This window comes from Leucopleurus acutus (assembly GCF_964270905.1).
Source record: "Leucopleurus acutus genome assembly, chromosome: 7".
Lineage (NCBI taxonomy): Eukaryota > Metazoa > Chordata > Mammalia > Artiodactyla > Delphinidae > Leucopleurus > Leucopleurus acutus.
Genome location: NC_139150.1, coordinates 89,956,331 through 89,970,409, shown reverse-complemented (window position 1 = coordinate 89,970,409; position 14,079 = coordinate 89,956,331). Strand labels below are relative to the sequence as shown.

Sequence of the window (14,079 nt, the reverse complement as noted above, 5' to 3'; positions counted from 1 at the left end):
GGTGATGGATATTTAATTTTTTCCACTTTTCCTCTGTTGTAAACACTCCTGTGGAAATTCCCTTTTGGTCCATTTGTTAGGACTCTGAGCATTCACTGCCAAGGGCACGAGTTCAATCTGTAGTCAGTGAACTAGGATCCCACAAGCTGCGTGGCATGGCCAAAAAATGAAACAAAACAAAACACTCTTGTGCATATATCTTCTGGAAATATTTTTGTGTTCTTTTTTCTTTTTTTTTTAAACTGAAGAATAGTTGATTTACAATGTTGTGCCCATCTCTGCTGTACAGCAGTGTGACTCAATTATAAACATATATACATTCTTTTTTTATATTCTTTTCCATTATGGTTTATCACAAGATATTGAGTATAGTTCCCTGTGCTATACATTAGGGCCTTGTTGTTTATCCATTCTAAATATAATAGTTTGCATCTACCAAGCCCAAACTCCCAGCCCATCCCTCTCCCTCCCCTCCTCCCCTCCTCCCCCTTGGCAACCACAAGTCTGTTCTCTATGTAAAAATATGGAATGCTTCACAAATTTACATGTCATCCTTGTTCAGGGGCCATGCTAATCTTCTCTGTATTGTTCCAATTTTAGTATATGTGCTGCCAAAGTGAGCATTTTTATGTTCTTAATTGTAATTTTTAATTTATAAATAATGTAATAATAGATTTTCTGTTGTTTTTAACTATATTGTCTCTTGGGTTTATTTTTGGATGAAATTTAATATAAGTCACTTTGGTCATATTTATTAATATATTTTGAGGCCATGGTATAGGTATATACACATTTAGAATTGTTATATATTTCTGGTGCTTTTATCATTAGGTACTTTCTGTATCTCTAGTAGTGTGTTTTGTCATAAGATCTACTTTGTCTAATTAATGTAGCTGCTTTCTTTTTATTAATGTCTACTTAATATATTTTTTGCATCATTTTACTTTCAGCCTTTCATATTTTCAATATATTTTCTATTAGCGTATCATTTTTAGTTCAATATGACAATTTTTATCTTCTAATCGGAATAGAAAGTCTATTTTTATTTACTGTAACACTTGATATGTTTGAATTTAAATATATTTTCTGAATATTTGCATTCTATTTGTCCTGCCTGTTCTTTGTGTGTTTTTTTTCCATTCTTGCTTGCTTTCTTTTTAATTGATTGCTTAGTTTTTATTATTCCATTAGTAATTGTATACTTTTCACTATAAAGTTCTTTGTAGAGATTACCGCATACATCCTTAACTTATCAAGTCTAATATAAATTAGTACCTTTACCTCTTTCTGGACTTTAACTTTACTTACCTCATCCTAGAACATATACTACTTTTGTCGTATATTTTAATTCTTTATATTTGTTAAACCCTCAAAAGATTATTATTATTTTATGCTGAAAGTTCATTTAGATCAGGCTCTCTCAACCTTAGCAGTATTAACATTTGGGTTGGATAATTCCTTTGTTGTGGTGGGGGGCTGGCCTTTGTATATTTAGTAGCATCCTTGGCTCCTACCCAGTAGATACCTCCTCTCAGTTATAACAACCAAAAATGTCTTCATATATTACCAGATGTGTCTTGGGGGTGGAAGTATTCAGCCTGCCTCCAATTAAGAACCACTGATTTAGATCTTCCTAAACATTTATCCTTTTTCTTTCTTCTTATTTCTTTCTGTATCTCCAGTCTTCTATCAGGATTATTTTCTTCCTAAAAAATACCTTTTAGTAATTCCCTTAGTGCAGGACTGCTGATGACCAGTTCTTTTGTTTGTTGGTCATATGAAAATGTTTATATCTTATGTTCATTCTGAAAGGATGTATTTGCTAAATATGGAATTCTAGATTGACAAGTGTTTTCTTTCAGCATTTGGAAGATTTCATTCCAATATCTTCTTGTTTCCATATTTTGTGTTGAGTAGTCATCTGTCAATCTAATTATTTCTCCTTTAAAAGTAACTTTTTTTGTTGCTTTTAAGATATTCTCTTTGGCTTTGGTTTTCAGCTGTTTTACTCTGTTGTACATAGATATGATTTACTTGGTTTTATCCTATATAGGATTCATAGCACTTCTTGAATCTGTGGACTGATATTTATCAAATTTGGAAATTTCTTAGCCCTTACGTCTTCAAATAATACTCTCCTACTTCTCTCTCCTCTTTCTTTTCAAAACTACAGTGACACGTATGATAGCCTTCTCATTATGTCTTTAATGTCACTTTCCCTCTCTTGTATTTTTTATCCTTCTCTCACCCTGTGATTGATTCTGGTTATTCCACTAACCTCCCTTCCATTCACTAATTATCTGTTCAGCTATGGTTTATCTGCTATTAAATCCATCCATTGACTTCTATTTTTCTATTATTGTGTTTTTTTAGTTTTTTGGCTTTTCAGTGGGTTCTTATTGTTTCTGTTTCTCTACTGAAATTTTCAATCTTGTTTTTCACGTTTTGAACTTATTAATCAATTTATTTAAGTCTGAGTCTGAAAACTCCATTTCAGGACATTCTATATGTCTATTTCTATTGTCTGTTATTTCTTTCTAGGTTTTTAACCATTTTCTTCTGTTTCTTCTTATGCCTGATGGCATTTGATTGCCAACCATTGTATATGAAAAATTGTGAATATACTTTGAAGCCTACAATGATATATTTATTATTTATCCTAAAAGGATTTACATTCAGACATGAGGTTAAGGGCACTAACAATCATAAATTGAATGATTTGAAGCTGAGTTTCACTATAACTAATTAATAATTATACTTTAAGTCCCAAACCAAAACCTGGTGATTTCATCTGCATCACTTTTGCCTGCCACCCCTGCTGCTTGATTGGCCCCATTCCTTGAGTTTTGTTTCTGTCTTGACTTGAGAGGCTGTTTTAAAGCTATACTAAGCTTCTCAGTCACCTCTTTTGGTTCCACAGATGCCTCCAGAAGAAAAGCTGTTCCAGACCTCTTAGGATTCCAGTCCTATCCCAAATATTGGCCCTGTTATTTTTTCCTATTTTTTTCTAATTATTCTCAGTAGGCTGAATGGTCTGAATTGCATAGTCTGCCATTATAAGAAGCATGAGTTCCCTCAGATTAGTTTTATTTCCCTGAAATATATCATTTTTCTTTTAGAGAATGTTTTGGGTTGTAAAAGTTTTGAATTCATATATGTCAGAAAATATCATTTTGTTTAGTTGGAAATAGAATTATGATTTTAGAATAATTTTCCTTCAATACTTCATAGGTATTGTTCCATTTGTTTCTTATATCTGTTACTGATGAAAAGTTTAAATTGAATCTGATTCTCATCTCTTTGTAATAAGTCTTTTTTCCTCTCTCTGTAGAAGTTTTTTTTTCAGATTTTGAACTCATTTTTAATATTCAGAAGTTCTACTATAATGTACGGGTTTTGTTTTTTTCCTTATTGTATCCTTCTTAGGATCTTTTACTCTAATGACTTCTTTCTTTTCCACACAAGCTCTTTTTACACAGTTCTCTCCCATACCTATTCAAGGCTATGGTTTTTCTCTTTAAATTCATTCCCATCTTCTCTCTGTATTTGAAGGATTCCTCACAGTTTCTGTCTCACCAGAAGCTCCCCTTCTTATTTCCTACTGCAGCTATATATCCATGTGTGTATTTGTTTGTAATATATCTTCTCTTATGTCTAGGTATTTGGTAAGAGGAAAAGAGTGATATCTGCTTAGTTTGCCCTCTTGAATCTCAGTTCTTTTTATAACTTCATCTGCCAGAATTATCCTCCTGTAGTCAGGATGTACTTGGATCATATGCTGACTTGTCACCATTTTCCCTTGGCTCAACAAATAGCAGCCTCTAAGTTATTTTCATGTCAACTAACCTCAGCATGCAATCTCTTTTTCAGTATATAGGTACTTTAATTACTGCAGTAATTTCAAACCCTTTACTGTAGGTCACTGAAATGAAACTATATTAGAACAACTTTTCATAATCTATATTAGTTTTAGAAAAACTAACATGCAAAATATAAGGGAGGAGCAAATCCCCTAGCTGATTGGTGGCTAAAATTGTCAAAGCCCATTCAGAGAGCAAGGTAATATGTTGGGAAGAAATAGCAACAGCAGCAGGGGAAAGCAATATGAAAAGTTGCACTGTGAGACAGGGTAGAAGTAGAATTTGCTGAGTGGCGGGGGAAGTGAGCTCTGACAGAGAGCATACATAAAATGTGCTCTACATAAAATGTGCTCTACATAAAATCTGTACATGGAGATTTTCTTGCTTTGACAGTCATATATGTGACTCTCCATCCTGTGGTAGGTGAGAGTTATGAGGAGTCAGGCCCTGGATCTAAGGGCTCTGGAGATAAACTTCCATGAGTGTCTCAGGCATCGTGTTGTCCCTGAGCCTCTTACTTAGCAGAGCATTGCCCAAGCTCACCCTTCTCCCATTATCCCCATCCCTCTTTGTCTTCCACCCCCCTCCCAAACTGGCTCACTTTTACTTATCCAGAAATCTAAATAGATATGTACAAAAATAAATTTACAGAGCTATCTTAATTTTAAGAAAATCAGAATCTAAATAGTCTAATTGAAATGTTTAAATAATGTTTATGAAATGGCCTCTCAATACTAATTTTATCATTGATGCCTCGGCCTTTGTTATTTTCAGTGATTTATAGAATTTCACATTTATTTAATATTTATTCCAAAAACAACTTTATAATTGAGTGAATATGTTTCTAGAGGTAAACTTTTATGACACAATAGGTCTAATCACTGTAGGTATTATTTTGATCAAGTAAAATTTTCTTTCATTTTAGCATTTATTGTGTTTATCCCAACATTAAATATCATCTGTAAATCTTGGTTAACTTATTATTTTTTTCCATTAAAATTCTTCGTCATCTGTCTTAAGTAAGCTTTAAAAGGGTTTAAATTAAATTTTAAACTTCTACACAAAGCCATGAGATGCCTATTATCCCTTTTAACTTCACTCTATAGGCTTATAATGAAAAACATTTTTAATTAATCCTTTATGCTCTTTTAGGACTTAAAAATAGAAAAGAATGAAATTTTCAAACCAACTTATACTTCTATTGAGCATGTAATTCTATTTAAACATATAAAAATATATTGAATCCTAATTTCATAAAGTTTTAAATACTTCGGAAGTAGTCATCCTGAAAAAAACAAGTAAACAAAATAATGTACACTTTAAACTTTTAAAATCTATTAGTAAGAGCTTATTTCCTCAAGGGTTAAACATATTTGCAACATAAAACAGCCAAATATTAAAACCATTCCACATGCTTTAGTAGAAACTTAAAATTTAAAACATTTTACCTGGAAATCTAAACTAAGTAGGCTTTGCTTGGTGTCATTTAAGTCTCCAGATGAAAATGAAACAAAACCAGAGCTTTCTTTAAAACAAAGAAGGGATTGTTGAAAATTGTTAACTGACTTCTTTGCAAAATCTAAAATAACTGCTTCCCTTGGGGATACATGCCTTTCGGTTCTTTGTGCAGAAAACCAGCCAAGAGAGTAACCAGGGAAAATAGTTACCAAGGCAAATATTTGTTCTAAATCATGGGAAAAGTGGAAAGCAGCAGAGGGGGGGAAAAGCATTAGTCTGTAGGCTGAGAAGGCGGAGTTGGAAGCACAAAAGGGGAGCTTGATTAAGAAATGCGTGATTTTCATAGACTAATTACATTAAAAATCTTAACGTTCCAAGTTAGAGGACTATGCCTTCCTGGAATGCCTTTAATTGGGTTAATGTTATTTAACTCTCTCATCGGCTCTCTGCCTGCCACACCAGTCTCACACACAATATTGTTAACAAAACAGAAAGCTGTTACATATTAATGTCATTGAAATTATGTAACTTCCAACCTTAAGCAATACGAAGAAAATATTCAAGGGAGCTATGAGGCTTCTGATTAAGGTAACTGGCAAATTAATTATCTACCTCAGCCTCAGTTTCTTCATCTGCAAATAAGCAGGTCAGAGACAGATCAAGGTTCCTGGCCCACAGTGCTGCTTATAGAGGACCTTGGGTGAGTTACTGCTGTTTGTGACTAAAGTTTTTTCTTTGTACAGCTGGGATGGTAATACCTATCTTTCAAATTTTTGTGCAGATAGAATGAATAGCACATACAAAATGCCTGTCGTAGACTAGGTAATTATAAGATCTATTTTTTAAAATTCTTACTTACCTCATGGGTCTAAATTATTTGACAGAGAGAAGATACATTTTTGTCTTTCCAAAATCTTAACATGACCTGGATAGATCAAATCAAGATGATGGACTGAGCACATGGGCCACCCAAATTCCTAAAAATAACAAAAACTATGTTTGTTTTTAAAAATGTAACACTGCACTACAAAATAATTAGTACTATTAGAAGACAAGAAATGTTGAGAAATTCCTTGAAAACTGAAGGTACATAGGCTCTGTCTGGCAGATGACAACAAAACACGTATGAGACAAGGTAACTCTGAGGGTGTTCCAGGTTTAGAAATTATAGATCCTGGGAATGGTGAGATTCGTTGGGAAACTGTACTCAAGAGAAGCAGGGCATATGACCCCAACCTTCCTGATGTCTCCATCATTTGTTCAAAGTATTAGGCATTTACCCCCAAATTGAACCCATGTTCTCTTCCACTTGGCCCTGGGTGTCTAGTAGAAAAGGGAACCCCCATCTTCAGAATCCAGACTAGCTCAACCCAGTACAAGCACAAAGTTGACTATCTCCACCCACACATTCAGAGCTTTGGGTCAGTGTTCTTAACATATGCAGGTAGCCCAAGATTACCAAACATTTGCAAAGATTCTAACATTAGAGATAGGAGTTCCCCTCATCTCCACCCCAAAATACCTACCCACAATCAGAAAAGAGCTTTGGAAATTTAATCAAGAATGAGAAGCCACTACAGACCTATTTGAATTGCAAAAACCAAAACACTGATAATACCAAATGCGGGTGAGAATGTGAAGCAACAGGAATTCTCATTCATTGCTTGTGGGAGTACAAAATGGTACAGCCACTTTGGAAGGTAGTTTGGTGGTTTCCTAGAAAAATTCAGCAGTCATGCTCCTTGGTATTTACCCAAATAAGTTGAAAACTTATGTCCACACAAAAGCCTGCACACAGATGTTGACAGCAGCTTTATTCATAGTTGCCAAAACTTGGAAGCAACCAAGATGTCCTTCAGTAGGTGAAAGGATAAACTGTGGTGCATCCTACAATGGAATATTATTCAGTGCTAAAAAGAAATGGGCTATTAAGCCATGAAAAGACATGGAGCAACCTTAAATGCATATTACTAAGTAAAAAAAAGCAATTCGGAAATGGCTATGTACTATGTGATTCCAGCTATGTGACATTCTGGAAAAGGCAAATCTATGAAGACAGTAAAAACGTCAGTGGTTGCCAGGGGTTGGTGGTGGGAGGAATGAATAGGTGGAACACAGAGGATTTTTAGGGCAGTGGAAATACTCTGTATGATATCATAATGATGGATACACGTGTTTATACTGTTGTCTAAACTCATAGAATGTACACACCAAGAGTGAACCATAATGAAACTATAGACTTGGGTGATTATGATGCATCAGTATAGGTTCATCAGTTGTAACAAATGCACCACTCTAGTGGGGGATGTTGATAATAGGGGAGGCTGTGTGATGGGGGGGACTAGGGATATATGGGAAACCTCTGTAACCTTCCTATCAATTTTTCTGTGCATCTGAAACTGCTCTAAAAAAAAGTCTTTAAAAAAAATATGGCCTGGGGCTTCCCTGGTGGCACAGTGGTTGAGAGTCCACCTGCCGATGCAGGGGACGTGGGTTCGTGCCCCGGTCCGGGAGGATCCCACGTGCCGCGGGTTGGCTGGGCCCGTGGGCCATGGCCACTGGGCCTGCGCGTCCGGAGCCTGTGCTCCGCGGCGGGAGAGGCCACGGCAGTGAGAGGCCCACGTACCGCAAAAAAAAAAAAAAAAAAAAAAAAGTGTCCTGATTTATGCATTGTTTTGGGAGGAAAACAATGTGGATGACATGCAGTATTGGACACATTGCTTGCTTAGGGCAAACAGAAACATATTTTTTTTAAAAAAACGTTTTACTTTATATTGGAGTATAGCCATTAACAGTGTTGTGATAGTTTCAGGTGCACAGCAAAGTGACTCAGCCATACCTATACTTGTATCCATTCTCCCCCAAACTCCCCTCCCATCCAGGCTGCCACATAACATTGAGCAGAGTTCCTCGTGCTATGCAGTAGGTCCTTCTTGGTTATCCATTTTAAATATAGCAGTATATACATATCAATCCCAAACTCCCTAACTATCCCTTCCCCCCACTCTTCCCCCATGATAACCATAAGTTTGTTCTCTAAGTTTGTGAGTCTGAGAAACTCTTCTATAATGGATTCCTAGAAGTGAAATGCTGGGACCGAGTATACCTATTGTTAAGTTGTCCTCAAAAGAAACAGGATAGGGACTTCCCTCGTGGTCCAGCGGTTAAGACTCCACGCTCCCGAGGCAGGGGGCCCAGGTTCAATCCCTCATCAGGGAACTAGATCCCGCATAACTAAAAGTGCCCGCATGCCAGCAACTAAAGACCCCATGTGCCACAACTAAGACCCAGCAGAGCGAAATAAATAAATAAATAAGAAACAGGACAAATTAACAATAGCTATACTCTGTCCCAGCATATCACTTCTAGGAATCCATTGTAGAAACACATCTTTCTCTGCATAAGTGTGCCTCTAGGAAAGTACTCTGAAGTATTGTTCCCAAAGGGGGAGGGGAATTAACCAGTTATATACTGATAGGGAACAGTAGGCTGCCATAAAGCTACGTAGAGAGACCGAAGTAACTGTTATATAGACATGCAAAATTGTCCACAATATACCAAGAGGAAGAAAGAAATTTTAAAATAGTACACGTGCTATTATGTTCCCTTCTTTTAATGTATACAATTTAACATCTTCCTAGAGAACAAATTGGAAGAAATAAACAACAAACTGTTAGTGGTTATCTTTGGGTGATGGAATTATGGGAGGATTTTAGTATGTAATTCTGTACTTTTATAATGTTTTGAGCTTTTCATAACCAGATCAGAAAAAAAAGAACTTTTTTTAAAAAATCTTTAAACAATCAGAAAAAGAAGAAACTTAAATAGCAGCATAGAGGAATAGCCAAGATTATCATACCAAGATTGGCAAAGTTGCGGAGAACCAGATTATACAGTTTCTGAGGTCCCTGCTCTAAAATCTTGTGGGTTAATGGACTGTTACATGAGTCCTGCAGAAACTATGTTAACCACAGTAGTACATGGGAAATGCTGGTATTGGTGCTCTCCTCCTTTTTATTACTGCAGCCATACTATGTTCTAAAGCTTGGCTCTGACAGCCACTCTGCAGAGTTTGGTGTTGGTCACCAAACAGGGTGTCAACAGGTCCCTGAGTGCCCAGGCTACAAGCACAGCCAGCATGGGTTCCAACTCCAAAACATATGTTTGAGTAAAGTCACCTTTTCAATATTTTCAATGAGTTAGTCTTTCTTTTAAGGGTGTAGTTGCTCAGATAAAGCTAAATTTCCCCTCTCAGAAATGGGAGTCTTATCTTGCTTCAGGCCTATTCTATATCCCTTGCTAGTGCCATAGTTAAATGCCTTTTCAGCTAACTCACGCTGAAGTGTGACAGTGCTTCATTTGCTTTCATTGAATTTACCCTCTCAGAGGAATATTTACATTTAAGTGGAGTACTAATGTATGAATATGCCATGATACATTCCCCTATCAGTGGACATTTGGATTTTTCCCCTTTTTGAGTTTTGGTGCATTTTTCCAGATTGCTTTCCAAAAACATTCTTGTAATGTATACTCCCACCGGAAATATGTAAAATGTCCATTTACCTGCCACTTTATTTTTTAAATGATTTTTGTATGTTTGAATAGGTAATATATATAAGTAGCATAAATTTTTTAAATACACGGTTAAAATTTTCAGTTTTCTATATCCAATATTGGAGGATTAGATGATTCTACCAACCTTCCCTTCAAAGACAACTAAAAAACTGGATCACTGGATCACTATTTAAAAACATCTTAAAATCGTCAATGAGATTAAAAAAAAAGACCATAAGGAATCACTGGGTTTAGATCTGAGAGGGTTCATGAGCACCTTTTTGCCCTGGCGGTGTTTGTCAAAAATATTAAAAGCAGGGCTTCCCTGGTGGCGCAGTGGTTAAGAGTCTGCCTGCCGATGCAGGGGACACGGGGTCATGCCCCGGTTCGGGAAGATCCCACATGCCGCGGAGCGGCTAGGCCCGTGAGCCATGGCCGCTTAGCCTGCGCGTCCGGAGCCTGTGCTCCGCAACGGGAGAGGCCACAACAGTGAGAGGCCCGCGTACCGCAAAAAAAAAAAAAAAAAAAAAAAAAATTAAAAGCAAAAATATCAATGAAATAGAAAAATTCATGCAGGAGACAGGATCAACACTGCCAAAAAAAATTTTTTTTAACAAAACTAATAAAATATGTAGCAAGACTGATGCAGGAGAAAGGGAAAAAGCACAGATCACCAGTATGAGGAATAGGAAAATTTCTATTACTACAGAGTGAAAACAGTTAAAATAAGAGGATATTATAAACAACTTTATGCCAGCAAATTTAGATAGTATGGATACTTCCTAGAAAAAGACAATTTAATAAAACTGTCAGAAGAAGAAATAGAAAATCTGAATTGTCTACTATTGAAACCATAAATTCAAACCTTCCCACAAAGAATACTATAGGCCTATATTAATCAACAAATTCTACCAAAGAATTCTTTAAGGTCAGCATAACCATACCATACTGCAACCTGACAAGGACATTACAAGAAAGGAAAATTATAGATCAGTCTGACTAGTGAACATAGATTTTAAAAAAAGTAAAATATTAGCAAACCAAATCTAGCAGTATATAAATAGGATAATATATCATGACTACACTAGGTTTACTTAAGAAATACCTGGTTGATTTAAGGATAAAATCCAAACATTATATTATCACCTTAATGTTTAAAGAAGGAAGAGAGAAAAAGCTGTTACCATACTAAAATAGAAGGGAACTCCTTAGTCTGTCAGAGTTATCTACAAAAAAACAACATACTTCCACTCCTAGCTATATACCCAAGAGAAGTGGAAACATAAATCCACATGGAAACTTGTACACGAATTTTGAATTGTGTAGCTACACTATTCATAACAGCCAAAATGTGGAAACAACTCAAATATCGATCAGCTGATGGACGGATAAAGTGTGGTCTGTTTCTACAATGGAATGTTATTCAGCAATAAAAAGGAATGAAGCACTGATGCATCCATGTTCAACATGGATGAACCTCAAACAGATTATGCTCAGTGCAAGAAGCCGGTCACAAGAGGCCACATATTGTATGACTCTTTTTTTTTTTTTTTTTTGCAGTACGCGGGCCTCTCACTGTTGTGGCCTCTCCTGTTGCGGAGCACAGGCTCTGGACGCGCAGGCTCAGCGGCCATGGCTCACAGGCCTAGCTGCTCCGCGGCATGTGGGATCTTCTCGGACCGGGGCACGAACCCGCGTCCCCTGCATCGGCAGGCGGACTCTCAACCACTGCGCCACCAGGGAAGCCCTGTATGGCTCTTTCATATGAAATGTCCATAATAGGCAAATCCGTACAGGCAGAAAGTAGATGAGTGGTTGTTGGGGTGAGGAGGGTAAGAGTTGGGATGGCACAATGGGGAGTGACTGCTAATGGGTACAGGGTTCCTTTATAGAGTCACCAAAATGTTCCAAAAGTAGGTAGTGGTGATGGCTCCCAACTATGAAAATACTAAAAACACTAAATTGTGTACTTTAAAAGGGTGAATTTAATGATATATAAATTATATCTCAGTAAAGCTATTATTAAAAAATACTCAGTGTTGAAATATTGAAAGTTTTCCCTTTCTGGGAATAAGACAAGCAGGCTCACTGAAGGTCCTGGCCAGTGCAGTAAGGCAAGAAAAAGAAAAAAATGTTTTAAATGTATAAGTAGAAAATCAAGGGCTTCCCTGGTGGCACAGTGGTTAAGAATCCACCTGCCAGTGCAGGGGACACCGGTTCGAGCCCTGGTCCAGGAAGATCCCACATGCCGCAGAGCAACTAAGCCCGTGGGCCACAACTACTGAGCCTGTGCTCTCGAGCCCACGAGCCACAACTACTGACCTCACGCACCACAACTACTGAAGCTCGCACGTCTAGAGCCTGTGCTCCGCAACAAGAGAAGACACCACAATGAGAAGCCCACGCACCACAACAAAGAATAGCCCCTGCTCGTCGCAACTAGAGAAAACCAGCGCACAGCAATGCAGCCAAAAACAAATAAAGAAATAAATTTATTTTAAAAGAAAATTAAGTAAAAGAAGGAAAAATCTCTGATTAGCCCAGGTAAAATCATTGTATACATAGAAAATCTGAAATGGTGGCGGGAAGGGGTTGGGGACCGTGAAATGAGTAAAGGGGCTCAACTGTGTGGTGACAGACGGAAAATAAATTTTCTGTGGTGAGCAAATTGCAGGGTATACAGGAGTAGAAATATAATGTTGTACACATGAGACTTATATAATGTTAAAAATCAATGTTACCTCAATAGAAAAAGAAAATCTGAAATAACTTTCAGAAAAATTATTAAATCATCTAACATGTTTTCCAGATATACAATTAATAAATAAAAATCAATTGTGTCTTTCTATGGTTAGAGAATTAAAGAAAAAGATGTATTTTTTTTGTTTTTATTAAACTAGACAAATTCTAAAATGTACATGGAAATACAAAGGCCAAAGAATAGCCAAGCCATTCTTGAAGAAGAACAAGGCTAAAGGACTTTCTGTCCTAAATATCAAGTCTTATTATAAGAAGCTACAGTAATTAAGACAGTTTGGTAATAACACAAGGAAAATCAATAGACCAATGGAACAGAAAGTAGCACAAGAATTCATTCACATTCGGCTACTTGATTTTTGAGAGAAGTGGCCCTGCCAGGTGAATTTAGAGGGACTGAGGAACAAAGACAGAAGAGACTGTAGATATTAAAACAGGCCATGGACTTGTTCTGCTGTGCTCCAGAGACTAGAACCAAAATCAATGGACAGATGATACAGACAGGCTGATTTGGGCTGAGTTTAAAAAACAAAAGCCCTTTCTCATAACTAGAAGTGTCCAACTGAGCTGCCTACTGAGATGCTAAGTCCACTAGACAAAGGATTCTAGTAGAAACTAGATGACATTCTACTGGAAATGCTGCAGAAGGTTATTCTCAGACACTGAACTCGATGATATCATTTTTTTCCTGGGCTAAGGGATTTTCTTTTTTTTTTAATTTTTATTTTATATTGGAGCATAGTTGATTAACAATGTTGTGTTAGTTTCAGGTGTACAGCAAAGTTATTCAGTTGTACATGTATCTATTCATTTTCAAGTTATTTTCCCATTTAGGTTATTAGAGAATTTATTTAGGCTGCTCTGGGTCTTAGTTGCAGCACACAGGATCCTCATTGCTGCATGCAGGATCTTTAGTTGTGGCATGTGGAATATTTAGTTGCGGTATGTGAGATCTAGTTCCCTGACCAGGGATCAAACCCGGGCCCCCTGCATTGGGAGCATGGAGTCTTAACCACTGACCACCACGCAAGTCCCTAGGTTATTACAGAATATTGAGCACTGTTCCCTGTGCTATACAGTAGGCCCTTGTTGGTTATCTGTTTTAAATGTAGCAGTGTGTACATGTCAATCCCAAACTCCCAATCTATCCCTCCTCCCCTACCCTTCCCCCCTGCTAACCATAAGTTGGTTCTCGAAGTTTGTGAGTCTGTTTCTGTTATGTAAATAAGTTCATTTGTATCATTTTTTTTTAGATTCCGCATAGGTGATATCATGATATTTGTCTTTCTCTGTCTGACTTACTTCACTTAGTACGATAATCTCCAGTTCCATCCATGTTGCTGCAAATGGCATTATTTCATTCTTTTAATGGCTGAGTAATATTCTGTTGTTTATATGTACCACATCGTCTTTGTTCATTCATCTGTCAATGGACATTTAGGTAGCTTCC

General features: G+C 36.9%; 2 protein-coding genes across 2 annotated transcripts in view; one reads left to right on the top strand and one right to left on the bottom strand.

Moving 5' to 3' along the window:
- ECM2 (extracellular matrix protein 2) overlaps nucleotides 1-5,404 on the bottom strand; it is a gene marked incomplete at its 3' end in the record, with an annotated part of 35,529 nt that extends 30,125 nt beyond the window's left edge. The window contains exon 1 of the mRNA XM_082842601.1: nucleotides 5,309-5,404. The remainder of the gene's footprint in view (nucleotides 1-5,308) is intronic.
- Nucleotides 1-14,079, top strand: part of CENPP (centromere protein P) — a gene marked incomplete at its 5' end in the record, with an annotated part of 225,920 nt that overhangs the window by 172,782 nt on the left and 39,059 nt on the right. The window lies entirely within an intron of this gene.